The following is a 13,633-nucleotide window of genomic DNA, read 5'->3' on the forward strand; positions in this document are numbered from 1 at the left end:
ACCACTGAGCAGAAGAAGGATGTAAATCTGGTGTCTGTTGCCGATCAGGATAATGTGGCTCCATTTTGCAGTAATACTGCTGTGGTGTTGGAAAATGACTTCAGCATTTTTCCCAGTGCATTTCATTCCTCTGCATGTGCCTTCAGAAACATGCCCGATTGCGTGATGGAGGTCAACAACAATGTAGGGTTTAGAAATTGTTGCTTAGAAATCACACTCACTTAAATACCTGAATCTGTCCATCAGCCATGCCATAGCTTATTCCAAGCTTGTGCAGAAGAGTGATTTGCAATCTCCTTGCTTTTCATTTCAAGTAGCATCACTCACTTTAAGTCAGATATTCAGGCCTCTTCAGAAGCCTCCAGGGTGAAGGACAAGTAAGAAGAAGCTTATCAAATCTTTCACAACTGGGGCCAACTGTATCTATTGCATCAAATTTGTTACCTCTTTCTCTGATATTTTATTTTAAAATCACACATTCTTCCTTTCATGTGACAAATAATGAGGATTTTGCCACATAATTTCACAATCCCAATGGCTCTTTTTTGGTACTACACATTTAATTGGTCACTCCCCAGGTTAAAAGCTGGGCCAAAATGACGGGGGTTAAGGGAGAGGATCTAATATTTGTTTTTGTAAGTTCTTCCCCTTTGAGTTATCTTCCCTCATCTTTTATCTTTTAGAAGCTCAGGTTGCATAACTAAATTCTGGGTTTTTTTTTTCTTTTTCACTCACAAGGACTTACCAATCTGGGCTTCTTCCAGCGCTAAAAACCGATTACAAATATGAAACAGATTTTACTACTGGACTTGAATACCATATTAAAAACAAGAAGATCGTCAAAATAATTGAAAAAGATCCTCACCAAAGAATAGATGCAATGTGAATGGCAAGATATCAAGGAGGTAAGAGGTAAATTTCTTAATAAAAACATGTTTGTCATGTGGTCAGGTGTATACCAATTATGACTCTAGGCTAAAGGTAGCATTCTTTCTCAGTTAAGGGTCAGAGAGGGGAGGATCATTTCTAATCAAAAAAACATACTGGATAATCCAGTTTCCTTTTTTTCTGGGTCTGTCCATCTAACTGTTAATTATAGAAATATTGCACAATGCTAGATTCTTTCTAAGGACATCATTTTAGAGGAGCGGTATGCTAAGTACAGGAAACATCCTCCACAAAAAAACACTCCCAGAGACATTTACCAATTTCTTGTGCTTCATCTTGAAAGCACATCTTGAAAACCCATCTCCAGGATGACAAGGTAGCAAATCAGGGGCATAGGGCAATAAAGCTCTTAAACCTTGTTTATCTTGATGTTGGAAGAAAAGACATTCAGTCCCCCAAAACCAAAGGGCAGGAGATGGGTGGGAGGGTACCTGAGGTGGGCATGTGAAAGACTCTACCGAACAAGAATGTAACATGAGGATTTGAGGAGGTGGTGGAAATGATTTTTGAAAGGAATAATGGAGATTGAACAGTGAGTATGTGAGCTCCCAGAGTGTGCTATTTGATAGGCTCAGGGTATTAGAAAATGAGAGAACGTATGAAATGTTAATAGTAATTGCTGTGCACTGCATTCTTGGATCTCCATTCTCCTCAATGAATGAGTAAAGGGTGGTATCCCCCAATTTTAAATAAAATGTCACTTTGGGTCTGAACACATGGCTGCAGCCTTTATTTCACTCAGAAAGCAAATATTCAACTGGGCACCTTGGCAATGAGATTTCTTTTAAAATAAATACTAGTGTCTTCTCAGTGCCCAAGCCTCAGCGTAAGTACCAGGTTTCCAGTTTTCTTCATGTGGCCAAGTTTGTAAAGAGCAAATGTTAGAAGAAGGTGTCAGCTTTAGCACTGGTGGAACTAGTTCAGTAACTAGGTGACTGAACCCAAGTCAGTCATCCGAGGTAATGCTGTGCACTAGTTGTGAACAGGACAGGACTTTGGAGTCATACAGGTTTTGCACAAGTTACTTGATATTCATTAGGCATTGTTTCCCATATCTATAATGCTGGGCATTAAAAGAATCTCCCTCATTGGGCTTTTTAATGGCATAATGTATGTGAAGCTTCACAGTGAGGAGTTCAATAACTATCAGCCAGTTATAGTCGTTACTGCTCTCAGGGTGGTGTCCTCAGTTTCCTCATCTTCAACATGGAAGGATCAGATAAAAAAATTTTCCCTATGCTCCTTTCTAGTTCTAAAAATCATTTCTGTAATTCCTCAGTGAGGCGCACCAACCACAAGAAACAGGTAATGTCAACGAGACAGCTCTTTTGCCTTGAATCTCTTAGAAATATTTGACTTCTTTTAAAGTGCCCCATCCTTGGAGGCACCTGGGTGACTCAGTCGGTTGAGCATCCGACTTCAGCTCAGGTCATGAGCTGGCAGTTCTGAGTTCAAGCCCCACATTGGGCTCGCTGTTGTTAGCGCGGAGCCTGCTTTGGATCTTCTGTCCCTGGCTCTCTGCCCCTCCCCCACTTGCCGTCTCTCAAAAATAAACATTAAAAAAAAAATAAATATCTTAAAAAAATAAAACGCCCTATCCTTGAGAGGGCCCAAAATTTCATTTAACATGTGCTTTACCAACGTGTACACTTGTATACCTGTGCTGCTTGTACACTTTCTGAATAGGAATAAAAGAGATGTAGTTCTTCTCTTTCCATCTATAAACTAAACTATACCTGAAGCATTTGTGATTTACCCTATATGCATGGAGAAGTCGTTCTGCTTTTCCCTAGGAACATAGGTAGCCACCAAAGCGTATTTTCCTTTTCCTTTTTTTTTTACCCTCCTCCTCTTCTTCCTTTTTAAAAAGATACTAAAACCCTAGTTCTTCTGCAATATGAAATAGTCTCAGAGACTTTTGAGCTATTTTTTTTTTCTTTTTACTTGATTTTTTGTTGTTAGAATCTGGCCCACAGAAATGTAATACTGATAGACTTGTTGACTGGCCCTAGAATATATCACAGTCCCCAAATACATGAAATTAAAAAAAAAAAAAGAAAAAAGAAATCAACATTGTTCTGAAAGGAAGGTAGTTAAAATTCAGAAAGAGAGTTTCTTTAATTAACTTAATAAAATTACTAATGGAAGCATTTTAACTGCTAAATTTAATTTACTTGTCAAGATATCAGGCTACAAAGAGGAGGGAAGAGTAGGAACTCTGCTTTCCATTATGATGTACTCTATTATAGAATAAATTTGCTTAAAATGAAATATATCACCAAAAGCCATCAATGACATCTTAATTTGGAACAGCCAGTTGAAAAGTAATTAGACTATGAAGCAATCAGTTCTAGTAAATCAGTGTTTCCCTTTACATAAACATACTTTTTTTTCTTTTCTTTCTTTATTCTATTTATATACAGGAAAGACTTTCAGGTAGTAGGCAGGCAAAGATGCTGATTCTTTTGACTGTCGGTGTTTTTACTTTACATTACCAAGCTGTCAAAACAAAATGTTTTATGATGGGTTTAAAAAATGTATAAGCATCTGATTTGATTTAATGTTTATATTTATATGTTGAACTGAGGAGAGTTTGCTTATCATAGGGGTTTAAAAGATTTACATTTGTCTGCTTCTTACTTCCAAAATGCTTTCCAGATCCACAGGCAGCCCTGACACCTTACTTCAATGAATGAGGCTCAGTCAAAAACCAGAGAGGAGCCTTGCCTCTCCCTGCAGGGTCCCTCCTAAGTTATACAAACAAAGGTGGAAAATGTGGTTGCTAATGATACATGGATGGGGAGGGAGGTGGGAGTGGTTAAAATGATCCTTGTGTTCTATGTCTGAGAGTTCACCATTAGTAATTTCTCAAAATGTAACTGGCCTTCCTAGAAGTGTGTTTGTTTATTATTATGAAAAGCTAATAAGGGGGATGGGTGAAACAGAAAATAGTCTAGATTTCATCTGATTTTGAAAAGTTAACCTGATTTAGCTGAGGTATCAAGAATCCCAGTATCCAACTCGTTTCTATTAGGAAGCTCTTTTGTATCTCTGTCTTTTCTGATCACCTTGGTAAACCTCTGAAGAAGACATTTTCAACTTCAATTTACAGACATAGAAATGGAGGCCCAGAGAGGTTAAGTGACTCGTGGAGATCGCAGAGGTAGTTAATGGAAGAGTGGGGGCTACAACAAGGCTACTAGGCTCCTGATACTCTTTCCACAACATCTGCTTCTGATGATGGAATCCCATCTGTTATATATGGAGGGGAAGAGGTGTGAGAAAAAAATAACTAGATGAGATATCAATCACTCGGCAAAATATTTATGAAGGACTTCATTCAGATATTAGGGGAGTCACCATTGTCACCAGCCCTGAAACATCAGAGGCAATGATGAATTATGCCAAAGAGAACATTAGCTCAGAAGATAGAGAGTACCTTGCAATGTCATGCTTGTGTTAGTGTGTATTACTCTCTAGTGGGAGAGAATGGCATGAGAGAGGAAAATAAGGGACAGTTTTTAGTGAGGAAAATAAGCTACACCTTGTTGTGAAAGGAGAAATGTGGGGAAGCCTGTGAAACACAGTTCCAGGATGTGCCAGCATGCAAATCACTTAGCAGTATGCAAATGACCTCAGCCTTATAGAGTAAATCATTTCCATTCTCTCCACTGCCTCTTTAGAAATGTGATCATTGATAACAGCACTACAAGGTACTATTCCTAGTTGAAAAACACATTGGGAGGAAATCTAGTATGTATGATACAATGAGATTATTAGCATTCATAATTGTAGATAGGTGTGAAGTAGCCTAAGACAATATAGTCTAAGTGCAAAACAGACCTCTGCTGCCTGTAGCAGTGAGAGAACTGAACAGAGCACAGGGCTGCAGGCACCCTGCTTCCAGAATTCTAGTTAAAATACAGTTTGTCATCACCAGTGGCTGCTCAAGATTCGTATATAACAGGACAATTGCCCTGGGAGTGGCGAAGGCAAGAACTATATGAAAATAGACAGAATAACTTAAAGTTAGCAAAGAAGGATAAGGAGAGCAAAAGTGGGAAATGAGATATTGCTAGTAAGAGACGTTGGATGGAGTAAGGAGGTCTTTTATAAATGTATCAAGGAAAAAAAGTGATCCTCAAGAGAAAAAAGACCAGTGAATAAATGAGAAGAGGAGGGTGTGAAATTAATGATGGCTGAGATATTGACCTTCTGCTTTAAGTCAGTTTTTAAGAGAAAAATGAGAAGAAAATTTGGACAGCTGGAAGGCAATAATGACTTTTAAAAATAGGTATCGACAAAGAGGATGAGGGGAAATTTAGAAAAAAATTAAACATTGTGGCATATACAGATTGTAAGCTTCAGATAATATGCTTCCCAGGGAATTAGATTTCCTGCCTACTAACTAAGCACAGATATGGAAGAAGAACAATACAAACTAAAAAAATGTCAGAAATTCCTCAAAACAAATGTGTTTCATATAACAATAGAATAATGATGGGGCTGGCTGGCGGAGCAAACACAGGATAGGCCCTCTTAGTGTTGTGTAAATTTTGGACATACTTGGTTATGCCTATGTGGCAATTGCAATTTTTAAAAATTTGGGGAAAATTTTCTCTTTTATTTAGCAAGTAAGGAAGTAACCTCAATAACCCATGTTAGCTACTGTGTATTACGTACAAGAGATACTGTCATTGTCCCACAGGAGAAAATTGGAAAATGATGCAGTTCCTAAAACATTACTGAAAATGTTGATTAAATATGTACACGAAATTGGAAAATTCAGAGTGTAATCAAAAAAAAGGATCTGAAAGAAAGTTTCAGATCCTAATAAAAACTTTAAGGCTAAATCCTTAATATCCAACTAATTCTTGGGAAGCTACTGGATACTTGGGAATAATCACTTAGGGAAGTGTTTGTTGATATTAGGTAATGCATTTTTGTAGGATAAAGATACAACTGCTACTATTGGAGTTTTAAAGAGAGTAATTTATTGGAAGTGCATTCATTTTTATAAGTTTTTATTTATTTATTTTTCAACGTTTATTTATTTTTGGGACAGAGAGAGACAGAGTATGAACGGGGGAGGGGCAGAGAGAGAGGGAGACACAGAATCGGAAGCAGGCTCCAGGCTCTGAGCCATCAGCCCAGAGCCCGACGCGGGGCTCGAACTCACGGACCGCGAGATCGTGACCTGGCTGAAGTCGGACGTTTAACCGACTGTGCCACCCAGGCGCCCCTTTATTTTTATTTTTTAATGTTTGTTTTGAGAGGGAGAGAAAGCATGCAAGCAAGGGAGGGACAGAGAGAGAGGGAGAGAAAGACTCTGAAGCAGGCTCTGTGCTGTCAGCACAGAACCCTACACGAGGCTCCACCCCAGGAACCGTGAGATCATGACCTGAGCCAAAATGAGTGAGCCACCCAAGCACCCCTTTAAAGGTTTATTTTTAAGCGATCTTTATACCCAACATGGGGCTTGAACTCACAATCCCGAAATCAGGAGTTGCATGCTCTACTCGCTGAGCAAACCAGGCACCCCATGGATGTGCATTCTTAAGGGAAGATTATGTCTTGGAATATTTGCCCCTGAACAGTTTCCTTGGCAGTCGTATATATGGGCTTAGTTGACAGACTGTAGTCATTGGCTTCTTGGTTTCTCTCATTTTCAATGTCCTTTTTTCTCTTTCCCTCTTGCTCTTCAATAACTAGAATCTGAGATTTGTGGTATACCATGCCACTGATGCACTGTATCCACACTCTACAAGAACTGTGCAGCACCTACCTTCAAGCTGTTTACAGTGATAAGTCAAATGTAGTTTATTGTCAAGTCAGTACCACAGTGAGGAAGTGTAGAGGAGTTTGAAATCATGTGCAAAGGGATGTGGCAAAGAAAAGGCTTGACCTCCTCCCTGAAGTTTACATGGAATTTAGACACATTGGCACAAAGTGGGGAGAGAGAACATTCCAGAGTCTGCAGCAGTTAGAGCAAAGGTCTAGACTGAAGTGCATCTGCACAAGGGGGTGGGAAATAGATCTTTTCTGGTGGAGCAGATTCTTAAAAGGCAGCAGATGCAGCTGTGATGTGGTAGGACTGTTTGTAATCTGAAGACCTGGACACAAATCACTGCTCTTTTGGAAAAGTCATTTTATCTCTCTAAATCTCATAGTCTCAATTTGTAAAATAAGAGCCATATTTTCCCACAAGGCTGCCCTGCTGGGTGCCAGCCAATAGTAGAGTCATGGGTTTAAAGCAGCTATATGATCAGCTTCTTGCTTTTTACCCAGTGTTCTGCTTTGCTTATGCTGGCATTCTGTTCCTCAACAGTTACTTTGTGCCTAAAAGGCATTTGACTCCTGGTGTATTACAGTGGAGCCATTTACTTTTGCTAATTTATGGTTTCATATTCCTTCCAAGATTTTTAAGCAGTTTCAATGTTTTCTATTAATTTTTGATATTTTATTATAATCATTCCCAAGTGGGATGGGAGGGAGATAACCCACTTCCCCATTGGATTATGACTGTGAAGTTAAGGCAGAGAACTTATGCTGAAAAAAGAGGAGATTCAACTCCATCTATAGAATGTTGGAGACTCTGGGGGTGCCTGGGTGGCGCAGTCAGTTGAACGTCTGACTTCGGCTCAGGTCATGATCTTGCAGTTCGTGAGATCGAGCCCCACGTCAGGCCCTGTGGTGACAGCTCGGTGCCTGGAGCCTGCTTTGGATTCTATGTCTCCTTCTTTCTCTGCCCTTCCCTCACTCACACTCTGTCTCTCATTTGAATATAAATAAACATTTAAAAAAATTAAAAAAAAAAGAATGTTGGAGACTGATGACTAGAATAGTGCAGATTGTGAGTGCAAAGTGGGTGTACATAGCTGATTATTTTACATAAATCAGACCCCAAATCCAATAAAGAACCCAGTCCTCATCATTGAAAGTGGTTTCTGAGTACTACTGAAGAAGGGAAAGAGGGGTGGAGAAAGGAAAAGGAAGAAAGGTAGAAAGTAAAAGAAAAGAGGGTAAATAACAAAGAAAAACACATAGGAAATAACATTTTTTAAGAATTCATTTTGAAGCTATGTTGTATCACTTGGGTATAATTACCCACAGATGAAAAAGATCTTTATTTCACTTTTCATGTTTTTCTGTTCCTCTTCTCTACACTCCTCTATTTACAACAACCTTACCCTTCTCTATTGCAAGAAAAAGTGAAAAGCGTTGGTCCATTTTTTGTTGTTGTTTTCATTGGTAGTTTTAGTAAAATCATTATACATAGAAAATTCTTTTTTAAATCCTTGGTTTCTTAATTTCTGTACTCTAGAACTTAGTCCCAAACTCTCAGGAAATCAAAGTAGCTTAATAAGTCAATGTACATGTAGACAGAACTGAAAATGCCTGACTAAAATCCTAGGTACTAATAAGTAACAGATAATGGTAAAAAAGATATTCCTCTTAGTTGGAATAAATGCTATTAGTTATAGTTATTTTCTCATGTGGCTACCATACAGTGTTTTAAAAGGTTACTTCCATATTTCAGACAATTGGACCTAACTTATGGCTCAGAAGACATGAAAAATAAAATTGTGTATGATTCAGTAAGCAATAAATATGAGGACTGCTACAAACTGAAACTTGTAAGAGTCAGCCAAAGCTATACTCAGAGGTGAAGTAATAGCATTAAATATTTCATTTCCTTGTGGAAATATAGGATAATTACGAATGAATTAAAGAAGACCTCTGGAAATTAAATATAAAGCTATGAGGAAATAAGTAACGAAGATAATAAAAGAATCTACTAAAAATAGTAGAAGTGATTAATCATCTCTAGGTATTAGCAAAAACTATTTTATTTATATAACAATGCAATGTTTATACTTATCATAAAAATTAAAATATATTATCATATAATATATTTGTAATGTAATAATATATTACTTATTAATTTATTTTGTAAATAATTTTATTAATTGACAAAACCTTGTCAGTTTTAATAAAGGGGGGAGCCACAAATGGAAATTAGAAATGGGAGCATGGATTTTTAAAATAGATTCAGGGGCAATAAAAATCGTAAGAGAGTTGTGCAAAGTTATGTTCCAATGAGTTTGAAAATCTCAATGAAACGAAACTATTTTGGAAAAATATAAATTACCAAAAATGTTTAAGAATAATTGAAAAGAAAGAATTAAAGCAGTGGCCAAAAATGAAACTAAATAACTAACCAGCTAAATACAATTTTAAACAGTTAGTGTATTACAAGTGATTAGTGTATTTAAAGTATTAGTACTAAAACAAATCCTGGGAACTTCAAAGCCCAATTAATTTTAAATTAATACTAAATGTAGAAAAATATTAAAAACTACCTAATTTTATGATACTATTGTTACTCTGATACCAAAATAGAGAAAGGTAGTAATATAATACAATAAAAAAATTTATAGACCTCTCCCACTTGTAAATATAGGTACAAAAAATGAAACAAAGTGATTCAACAGTTTGTAATATGAATGGTCTTCTCATCATGGTGTGGTGGGTAGGCTCAGTGTTCATTTCAGAAGGAGGTGAGGAGGTCACTGCATTTTTTATTCTTTATCAGAAGAGGACTCAGTCTTGGAAAAGTGGCAGGCAGGTGGAGTAGCCTCATCAACGCTGTGACCAAATTGAAGATCACAGAAACAATTAGAATGTGTCTTCAGGAAATGATTTGATTCTGCATATATTTGCTTCAATACAGGGACTGGGGTTAAAGTCATGAAGCAGTCAAGCTTTATTTTTTGTTGCTTCTACTATTTTTAAAGTCAATGTTGACTTCACAGAACAATTATAAATCAGTGTTCTGTATTAAATCTCCAATATAAACAGTCCATGTGGTAGGCACTGCATGCAGTTCAAAGAGGTCAAAGTAATTGTTAGTTGTCATAAACCTCATGCAAGGTGGGCACCTCCATTGTACTTGTTAGTGATCTGGTTCCTTCTCTTTCCACTGCATTATACCCATTTCAAAGATCTATTTCCCTCTCCTCCTCCCCTTCTCCTTTCACTCATCTCTACTTCCCTCTCCTTTTCCTTCTCCCTCTCTCTGTCTCCCTCTCTCTCTCTCTCTCTCCTTTCCTTCCCCACCCCCATGTCTCTGATTCTTTGTATTTTGGGGGGAATTTGGCAAGCAGAGCCTTTGTCAAGAGAAACCTGAATGGCACCCTCTTGCAGAGGAAAAAGCTGCCTTTAAGTGCCATTCTTAATTTATGGGTAAGAGCTGCTACTGTACCTGTGTGAGGTTCCCACGAGAATTTCACTAAATGTGTCTCTGCCAATACCAATGACCGAAAGAGACCTTCCATTAACTTCTGAATTAGCCAAATGGGACAGAGCTTAATCTAATATGTGTTATTTCATTTTCTAGGTTACTTGTTTTAAAGGAAATAAAGTATACTCATAGGCTGTCTAAAACTGTCCTGGGAGATGTGCATGGAAGGACTCCATCTAAACAGTATTGGCTTCTGTGAAAGCTGGGTGCATGCCTGAGGGCCCAATTTAGCTTGGTGGATGCCTTTCTCACAGTAGGCAAAGCAAACCCCTAATTCCAAAGAGCTCTGAGAGAAATTACACATTCGTGAAAATGATGAGCGCTTGTGCTGAAGTTTTAAGATGCTGTAATAAAGGAGCTTTTTCCTGTCTTGATACCTCCACCAATGCCTATCTGACTTCTGCGTGGAAGTGGCCTTCCTCACAGTAACTGTGATCTCTCCTCTTTGGCCTGGTATGACAGTGCTATGAGCAGTCTGGCCGTCATCAGAAGCAGATTGGAAACTGCTTCTGAAACCTCAGAATTCAGACTGGCTTCTGAGGAGGTGGAGTGGTGTAGTGGAAAGAGAACCAAACTCACTGCCTGTAGACTGAATTTCTTTCTCAGCTGAGCCCATAACAGCTGAGTGACCTTGAACATAAGTCCCCCTGGGCCTCAGTATCTTTATCTATCAGATAAGGTTAATAATATTTGCTCTGCCCATTTTCCATGATTATTTTATTGATCAAATGAGAAAATGAATATAAAAGTGTTTGCAAACTACAAAGCTCCTATAGAAATTTAAATTATTTTTAGTGTGATATGGCATATGGAATGGTCCAACAGGTTTCTGAGATCTTGTAGGTATCTTGGCAATGTCTTCTTGACTGTCTAGGATTTTCATGAAAGCAAAATTTGCTAAACAGAGCTAGATGCATGCAGCTCTCTCTCTTTTTATAGCCCTCCTTCCCAACTGCCAACCCTATTCATGGGACTTAGGAATGTGCCAAGGTTAGAAGACTCAGACATGGGGTGTGAGCCATAACTTCTAAATCAGTTCTGGAAGGATGCCAGACCATCAGTTTAGAAAAGTGATTTGAGTGTCTTCCTGAGGACAAAGAATTACTTAGAGAGTGTATCTTTCAAGAACATGTTATTGAAACTTGGAAAAAAAGAGTTTTAAAACATGAGAACACTAGTATTAAAGGCACTCTAAACCAATTACAGCATATTTACTTGGATTTCAATGGGCGGGATACCCTTTTCATTATTTGCAAGCTTCAAGAACATTAGAAACACTTCACTGAAGACAATGTAATATCCAAATCTGAAGTAGGCTGTTGTTTGTCCATTTAATCCACTTTCTTGCTTTTACCTTCTTCATGAAGGCAGGAGAGCACTTATATGTTTTTGGAATGCACAATGTACCCTGAGTAGGCAGTGTACTTTTGGATAGTTAGCACCCTTTGTCCCCTGAAAAAAAAAAAAAAAACGTATTATATCCTCCTTACCCTACCCTGTAGTTGTTGTGTTGGAATAGGAGCCATGATAGGGACAGGTTTAGACCCCTGAGCCCTTAGCGCAGAAAGGCCTTGTCATTTCCAAGCGCTTAAAGATCATTCTGCATGCTTCAGGGAGTTTCCTTGGGGCCATGGATGATAGATGGGGATAAAAGGCATAGAAGCCTGAGGGAGACTTAATGTTCAGAGGTGCCCAGTATTTTAAAGATTTGTTATCCACAAGGCATTGACTACCTTCAGGTAATGTGAGGGCCTTCCGCATTTTAGTACCCTTTAGCCAGATGATGGTCATTGAACGGAAAAAGAATATCTACATTTTTTTCCTGATTGCTTCTCTGTATGGGTTTGAAGTGAGTTTGGGGACCCTAAAGTGCACTGGTGAATCGCTGCATATCATCAACTGTGGCCCTTTTCTTCATGCCAACCGAAAAGGCCCAGTCTATACAGGCTTTTCTTTGGATCTTGTTTTTCTCTCACTTCTCTGGGGTAGAGGACTCTCCCACTTAGAAGGGCCTTGACAATCTGTCCTGCCAAACAGTGGCTTGTGGTGCCTGCCTATTTTATGCCAACTTCCCAAGCCTTACATGCTTCAGTGGTACCCAGGTCCTGCTTCAGTTTGGATGGACCCATCCTAAGCATCAGCACTTGACTCCGAGTCTTTTGACAGTAGGACTTCTGGGTCCCACCTGCTGGAGTAGCTCCCAAGAGACCACAGCCAGAGTGAGGGGGCCTCTGCCAAGGTTTCTGAGGCTTCCTTCCCTCTTGGCTCTCTTCTTCTCACTGACCGCCTGGTCAGCATTTGATTCCTCCCTCTGTTGTCACTATCTCTGTGACTTTAAGCCAATTACGTCATGCCCCTCCAGAGAGATAACTCCCCATCTTCTTAGGCAGGGAAGGATAACTGCCATCACACTCAGATTCCCTAATTAAGTCATTATAATAATGACTTAAGCACACAGTAAGGTCAAAAGTCCAAGTTGGTTCGTAGTCAATAGCAGGATGTTGTTTCACAAAATCATTCAAAGACCTCAGCTAATGGTAACTCTGCTCTTGGCAACATGTAGTTTCCAAGGCCACAAAGTCATAAGGGTTCTAGTCTAGAAAAGAAGAAAAGGCACATGGGGAGCCCGTACCCCCTTAAAGGTGGTGGTCCAGAGTGGCACACATCACTTCTCAGCCTAGAGCATTGGCAGATACTACCCATAAAGCCATGCGAGGGGCAGGGTGGCTGAGAAAACCATATCTCAGTAAGAGCTCTGAAGTGTGGAAGGAGAACAGGAAGGAGGACATTTTGGTGCACAGCTCCCTCTGCAACACACAGCATGTCTGGCTAGGTTTCCTAGGTTACTATTATATGTAGTTGTAGCGAGCATGGGCTACTTTTCAATTTTCTTCTGCCACTTACTAGTTTCATGATGATGAATAAGTAACTAAACAGCCTACACTTCAATTTATTCATCTTTAAATGGAGAGAACTTAATACTTACCTGGTAGGATTATTGTGAGGACTGAATGAGTTAATTCTCACAGGGCTTAGGAGAGAACAAGGTGCCTATAATCACTCAATACATGTTAGTCGTTCAGTCAACCTTCTGTGAGTTCCTGTTAAGATTCAAGATTGAGGCTTATGGTAGAATGGGGCATTTATACTCTTTGTGATGACTTGTGAAACAGGGTGTTTCTGTACTTCATAATGGCTTAGTAATAGCAATGCCCTTTCCCTGAGGTCATAAACAATCTAAAATTCTAAATGCAGATTCCAAGTAAGAGACAGAGAGAGGGAGGGAAGAAAGGAAGGGTAGAAGGAGCAAGACAGACAGACTCCCCGTTGGCCTGACTGAGCCATACTTGGAACTGCCCTGCAGTGGGAACTTTCTACCCA

The 13,633-nt window shown here is 39.0% G+C and overlaps 2 long non-coding RNA genes across 3 annotated transcripts in view; one reads left to right on the forward strand and one right to left on the reverse strand.

Annotated features, from left to right (window-relative positions):
- LOC123580814 overlaps nucleotides 1-13,633 on the forward strand; it is a 242,135-nt gene that overhangs the window by 27,523 nt on the left and 200,979 nt on the right. For both annotated transcript variants that reach the window (XR_006703470.1, XR_006703471.1), the window contains exon 2: nucleotides 739-905. This is a non-coding gene — a long non-coding RNA (uncharacterized LOC123580814). The remainder of the gene's footprint in view (nucleotides 1-738; nucleotides 906-13,633) is intronic.
- On the reverse strand, nucleotides 3,333-13,408 carry LOC123580815. Its single transcript, XR_006703474.1, has 3 exons — nucleotides 13,239-13,408; nucleotides 9,442-9,597; nucleotides 3,333-3,447 (listed from the first exon to the last, which is right to left on the reverse strand). It is a non-coding gene; the product is annotated as an uncharacterized LOC123580815 (long non-coding RNA).

The sequence above is a fragment of the Leopardus geoffroyi genome, chromosome A3, assembly GCF_018350155.1.
Source record: "Leopardus geoffroyi isolate Oge1 chromosome A3, O.geoffroyi_Oge1_pat1.0, whole genome shotgun sequence".
NCBI classification, from domain to species: Eukaryota; Metazoa; Chordata; class Mammalia; order Carnivora; family Felidae; genus Leopardus; species Leopardus geoffroyi.